Genomic DNA, 7,138 nt, shown 5'->3' on the forward strand with positions numbered 1-7,138 from the left:
AAAATCATGTGAAGCAGAGCCACTTAATATTATCCAAAAGGCACCGGCAACACATAGGTTTGCCTGAAAACTCATTCTGATTGGGACTTACATATCTATAGAAAGATTGTGAGGTAAGAATCTGGATTTCCTCAGGGATGTGAGTTGGGACAAGTGAGATAGGCGCAAGTAAACTTTGGTAGTACTGTACCTTCTGTAGGACAGCCTAATGGCTACAGCATTCAGCCCGGAGACGGGAGGCACCGGCCCCTCCATTTTGTCTCTCTTCAGATGTAGATGCACTAAAAACCTACATCCCTTTAGGGCTGCCTGCACGTTTGGCTGCTGGGTGGTCTGCTTTGGGACGTCACCTTATTGCAGCTTCATCTCTGCACATGCATTGTGTTGGAAGAATTAATGCTTTGGTCTTGTGACTTCCAGGACTGTGTTTGTGGTGGCGGGCAGTCATTTCTGATTACTTGGAATATTGGATATTGATGTATGTTGCCTTGAATCCTAACTCCAGACATTCTGCATGGGATTAATCAAGACAGAATAAAAGCAGGCTATACCTTAAACTGTTTCTGATTTTGGCTTAATGCTGTGCCACCTGTGTTGCAGTGGGATTAAAACAACAGAGGAAAGCAGCCTGTTAAAAATAAAAAATGGAAAAAGCCCCATCCTTCCTTATGGATTTGACTATCAAGAGTGATTCCAGCTGAATGAAACTTTATAGATTTAGTATTTACCCTCCTGAAGCACGAGCGGGGAAGGGATATGTGTACGTTTCTTCTAGCAAGTTCCCAAGGACATTCCCAGGCCCGGGAGCCAACTGGCATGGGCTGACTCACCAGCAGAGTGGTAAACAAACACGCTCAGCCTCCAGAGCAGGGCGGATGGATGCAAATCAGTAATGGGCTGTGGGATGCTCTAAAGCCCGAGCCGTGCCTGGGAATTGCTTGGGAGACTGCTAGTCGGTACAGGCCAGCAGCACGCACTTCCAGAGCAGCCGAGTTCCAGCGTCTGGGAACGCTCTCACACACGCTGGGATTCACCAGCAGAGGCACAGCCCTAGGTTGACTGGCGTATCCCACTAACTAGTCTCAACAGTGCAAAAACGATAAATATGGGTTACTTTTGAGGAGGAACCATTTAATATGTCTCAGACGCTTGTTTTAGGGAAGCTTTTAGCTCCTTAAAGATACATATTATGGTTCAGTCCTGGATTCCTGGTCTTGTATTATTTCTCTTGTGCATTTTCGAGTATTTTCTAGCGCAGCCGACATGTTAATGAGTCATACAGACTCATAAAATATCTTGAAGATGTCTACAGGTTTTAGGATGAATTTAGTGACCTTTAGGGCCAACTCGGAAGCAGACGACTAAATGTTGGGTGCTTGGTGTCATTCTTAAACTGCAGAAGCACTCTTCTGTTCAGGATCTTATCTCTACAGCACCTATTATTGGCTGTTACCATACTTAGTTAGAAGGTGATACAGCTTTAATGCTATCTTTAGAGGCCCTCAATTTGGGGCACTGGATAGCATATTATCTGTAGCTGTCATTAATACACGCAGATAAAAATGGTCGGTGATTTAGTTATATATCTTAATTTGATAATTGTCACAGTTTTAAATCTCATAATTCCTACTATCTACTGCTCACTAACTTTATTTGTTGTATCCTATGTTAAATTAGCTAAAAAGACCCATAAATTTAAAAATCCATTTGTAAGCACCTAACACACACAAAACAACTGATCAGTTTTTGCCTTCAATTTCACTTATTTTCCTGGTTTTGATAGTCCTCTGACTGCAAATCTTGTCTTTACTTTGACCATGAAAAAGTTGTTTTTTGTTTCTGTTTGTTTTTTACCCTGTCAAGTATTATTTTCTTTTTGAAAAGAAAATCACCTCAGCATAAATAAAGCATAAAGAAATTCAGCTAAAACCTGGTTTTCCCTTTTTCTCCAAGTTTTATTTAAATGTCTTTATCTTTTAATTATTCTTTAATTACAGAACTAATTTAAATCCCTTGAGTCCACAAAAGGTCAGACAAAAGTTTCTGCCATCACCCTAATGCCCTTCAGGAGTCACTTTGTATTTTTATATATATATATATGTTTTTTTTCTAACTGTGATGATAAAAGAGCAAAGCCCTAAGAGGATCACTCTGAGGAGCCTGTGGTCAGTTACATTACAGGATATTGTCTTATCTTTTTGTGATTGAATTATGTCTGCATATTTCAAAGGCTAAAATTTACAGAAAATTAGCACACAAAATTGTGCTAAGGCAACATGAAGTCACAATAGGAAGAAAATGGCAGCTTTTATTGCTGCATATTCTTAACACGCCTTTCAGTATCCAGCTGTTGGGACAGATATGGAGCATTAGATAAGGTGGTGTCACTGTTTGTGTAATGTTGCATCTACTAACAAAAGGGGTAGGGTAAATATGAATTAATGCAAACATTTAAATATTAAAAGAAAGTGTTCTTATAAAAGTGAAGCTAAATATGAAAGCAATAAAAAACATTATTCTTCAGCTATGCTATATCCTACCATCAACTGAAAAAATGCTTCTAAAACTCTACCTTTCACTCCTTTACTCTGCCTAAGCGTCACAGACTCATTTAAATCTTTCCTTCTTCTAAGAATAACTATCTCCATGTTGTGACACCCTATCCTAGTGGTATTCCAAAATATTGCAAGGCTATTAGTATAAAGGCAGTGAAAAGAGACACAGAAACATTAAATTATACAGCAAATAAAACTAGGAATGATGGCTAGAAGACTCTATTTTTAGATGTTTTACGTAGATCTGAATCATGGAACCACCTATTCCAAAACTGAAAGTCCATAAATATGGGTTGGAAAAATGTGATGAGTGAACCCGTTGTATTTTATGTTATTGTGATAAACCTATTATACATAAATCAAATATTATGATTGCCAGTTTTCATCAGCAAAGTAGTTCAATAAACAGATCTTTAAGACTGGGAGTGACTCAAAGTATATAGGCTTGTTTACAGTACGCCACAAGCAGATGAACACAGTGAATGTCCTCAGTGTGTAAATTCTGTGAAGTTCAGCATTTTCTGGTAGTCTCACGACTGTGGGAACTGGGATTTTAAAGAAAATCAACAAATCCCAAGAAAATCATGACACAGCAACAAGTTAGCAGCATGAGAAATTTGTGTCACATCTCAAACCAGCTATATCAGTTCTAGGTACCTGATCACATTAAATCTCCTCAATTTAGAGAGCTTCAACTAATACCAAAACTTGTGGCATGTTCTTTCAGTTTCCCATCTAATTTCAAATCAGATACAGGGTTTCAATGTTTGGTGGTAGTTGGCTTGGTTCGAGTCTGTGGGATCTGTGGTTTGCTGCAGTTTGTAGTTTACGGTCTTCTCCAGGGGAGCTAAGTAAAACAGACAGCGTGCAGCTGAGGCAGCTTAAACGTTCTGCTTTTAATCAGAGCTGATGGACAGTTAACTGCTGAGATTTAACAATGGAAGCAGCCAATGCTGGGAAAGTACAGTGACTATAAAAGCAAAGAAATAAAGAGCATTAAAAAAAAAAAAAAGTTTTTATAGGGTGAGATGAAGGAAGTATAATTTTCTCTTTAAATTTAGGGAAATTTGATCTGAATTGATCTTTTACTCAGAGAACTAATTTAAACACCACATGTCTTTAAAAGGTCAGTTAAAATCATCCTTCACAAACTTGATAGTCCTCATAAGTTACTATATATTTTCATGTCCACACAGATTGTTGTTGACTCAATATGACACATCCAAAAAAAACCCTCCACGATCTATTAAAAACAGGCAGGGGACAGAGAAATACAGTGTCTTTAATGCATTAAAAACTGACTAAAAATGGAACAGGCATGAAAAGCACTTGATGCAGAAGCGGTAGAATATTTTCTAATCTTGAATAGGTACCTGATGGAAATTACCTACTGATGAAGTGTTGCCAGACAGAAGAAAAGATCTGAGGATTAGTGCTGCAGCTGGAGGATTGGTGAAAGAGTAATAAGAAAATACAGGGCAAAGGAAGGGAGAGAGGAGGCTGTGCAGGCAACTTGAAATTTATAGACACCTAATAAATGAGATGACATAGGGAATAGATGCTTGAATGAGTTGGATGACCCAGAAAAACAGTTAATTTCCCCTTTGAGCAGTTTCAAAGAATTTCCCCTTCAAACAGTTGTAGGCCACTATTAGATCACACCATATTTTCTTCTTCACCAAACTAAACGGAGTTCTTCCCACATATGTGAGAGGCTATGCCCTTGGCATCTTTCCACCTTCGTATCCCTCTGCTGGACTCTGGTCTCTTAACAGCCAGGAAGTGGAGTGGGTGAAGCAGGACACCATATTCAAGGTATGGCCACACTAGCACCAACTAAACAGGAATAATAACTTGCCTTTATCTGCTAGCCACTCACCTCTTATCAAAGCCCATTTGCCTTTTTGTTTTATAGATTTCCAATGGATTACAGTGGCAAGGTAAAATTGGAAACTCAGATTAATTTAGGTTAGAAGGGACTTCTGTAGGTCATGTGGTCCATGCTCTGCTCAAAGCAGGGCCAAATTTGAAGGTAGATCAGGTGTGCTCAGGCCTTGTCCACTTAAGTTCTGAATAGCTTCAAAGATGGAGATTCCAGAACTTGCATATGCAACCTGCTTCAATATTTGACCACTCTCTCAGTGAAGGCATTTTTTCCTAAGATTTCATCAAAATTTTTGTTGCTGCAAGTTAGGACCATTATATCCTACTTTTTCACTGTCCCCATCTTCTTATAATCACTCTACAGACAGCAGAGGAAAACAGTTAGAGCTCCTATTAGACTTCCCTTATCCAGGTTGAACAAATATGGCTTCATCACCTCCTCATAGGTGATGTGCTCCAGCCTCATAGTCATCTTGGTGGGCTTCCACTGGGCTCACTCTGGTATGTTCATATCCTTCTTCTACTGGGCAGCACAAAACTGAACACAGTACACCAGATGTGGTCTCACAAGTACAAAATAAATGAGAAAAATCACTTCGTTTGACTTGCTGGCTACACTTTTCCTAATACAGCACAGGATGTGGTTAACTTTCATCACCACAAGGACACGGGGAAGTCTTTTCCTGTCCTCTGAGAGGAAAGGCTGTGGCGTGTGAAAACAACAAAATATAACAGATTCTAAAGGCTGGGATTTGGAGGAGAGTTTTGGTTATGAGTGCTCAGTCACAGTCATTGAACAAGTTTTATGAGAAGAGGAATTTCACTGAAAATGGACTCAACTGTGGGGTACTGTTTTTTCTGGCACAACTTAGAAGATTCTTAAAATAAAAGCTTTGAACTGTTGTCATATTTACAGTGATGGGTAAAAAGTAGTGTAGCCGTACATGAACTATTTCACGTCACGGGAGCAGCCTGGCTACAGCTATATGCAGCACAAGATAGGTTTGCTTATGCGGTTCAACCTGATATTTAGAAATTGCTTGCACAGCAGGGGAAGGCTGACATGGAGATTCATGTTAATTTCCACACTTGGCAAAAGCACAGAGGAAGAAGAAAATTAGGAAAATAAAGACACTGTAGTGGGTAGAAGAAAAACCAAATTAAATAAGAAAGTCTTCATTCAATATCCTTCCATTTTATTTTCAGTGGATTTGAAGTATTTAATATGGTAACTGCATGGGGAATTATAAAATAAAACACAGATTGAGGTTAAACAAATAAATGTCTCAGAAAATGGGTTCTTCACTCTCTGATCTCCTAGGCCTTCACTATACTCCCTTTGGATTTGAAGCATTAGTCTCAAACACTGTTCAGCCACAATTCCAACAAAATCCTTCTGAGTGCTGTTGTGGGATGGAAGAGACAGTCAGCTCCTCTGCAGTACCTTTCCTCATACGTTCTGGTTTTCCTTATCCTATTGGTCCATGTGTGATCAATATGTGCAAAAACTTGTTTCCAACTACAAGCACCCAACTCAGAGCAGAAGACTTTAAGCACAGCATCCTGCATTTTAAGCTCTTACAGTTCATTAAATGCGAATTTTTTCACACCATAAAATCATACATCTATATGATATTCCAGTCCTGCTTTGCATTGTTGATGCTTTCCAAATATGTGACAACAACACTTGTCATGCTGCTTGTGCCGTAGCCATTAAAGAAAATAATAACTAATATTGATCAGAAATGCAGACCCTGAAGGATTCCATCCTAGTACTGTTGTTTTACCAACCTTACTAGCCACTAGGACATAAATGTATAAGAAAGGGTAACCGTGAGGGGGAGAAAAAAGCTGTTTAGCTAAGGGACAATGCTGGCAGAATAACAGACATCTATGGATTGGCCACAATTAAATTTAAGCTGGTAATTTAGAATCAGGATTCTGAATACTGGAGGAATATTAATTTGGAACTGCTTCTCAGGCAAGTAAGTAAAAGGTGGAAAAAAAAACAAACAAAAAAACTTTTAAAATGATACTGTGCTTTTCAGGTAGTTGAAGTCTGTATTTACTGTAACATTAGAGAAAGTAAATCTTTTTGGCACTTCCATATCATTTTTTGTTGTTATATAAATATAACCCTACTTTCTTGACACTGGTTGTTTTTCATCTTTAAACAAGAAGAGCAAAACAATAAATTCTGTTTAATTTTAGTCCTGAAGTAATTAGCACATTGTCTTCTTGCAGCTCAAAAAACTGAGCTTCAATAGTAGAGACTGTGGTACAAAATACCCGTATTTCCAAGCCTTGTGAAATGGGCAGTTGCCAGTATAGAATACCAAGACAACATTTGGGGTGAGTGACTGTGGTGGGTTGGTCCGGGCTGCCAGCCTAGCACCCACCCAAGTGCTTGATTACACACGCATACACACACACACACACACACACACACGCACCCCATTTGGGGTGTGAAGAAAACTCGTGGGTTGAAGGAAAAAAAAAAAAAAGATCGTTCACAGGTACTGTTGTGGGCAAAACAAACTCAGCTTGGGGAATTTAATTTAATTTAAAACATTTAGTTACTGATTTGGGTATTAGGAAACAAGGAAGGCAAGCATTTAAAGACTTAGGGAAAACACCTTTCTTCTCCCTTCCCTCCAGACACCTCTCCTCCCTGCTTGCCAGTCTCCGCTCCCCTTTTT

Source organism: Anser brachyrhynchus (genome assembly GCF_964034855.1).
Source record: "Anser brachyrhynchus genome assembly, chromosome: 2".
NCBI classification, from domain to species: Eukaryota; Metazoa; Chordata; class Aves; order Anseriformes; family Anatidae; genus Anser; species Anser brachyrhynchus.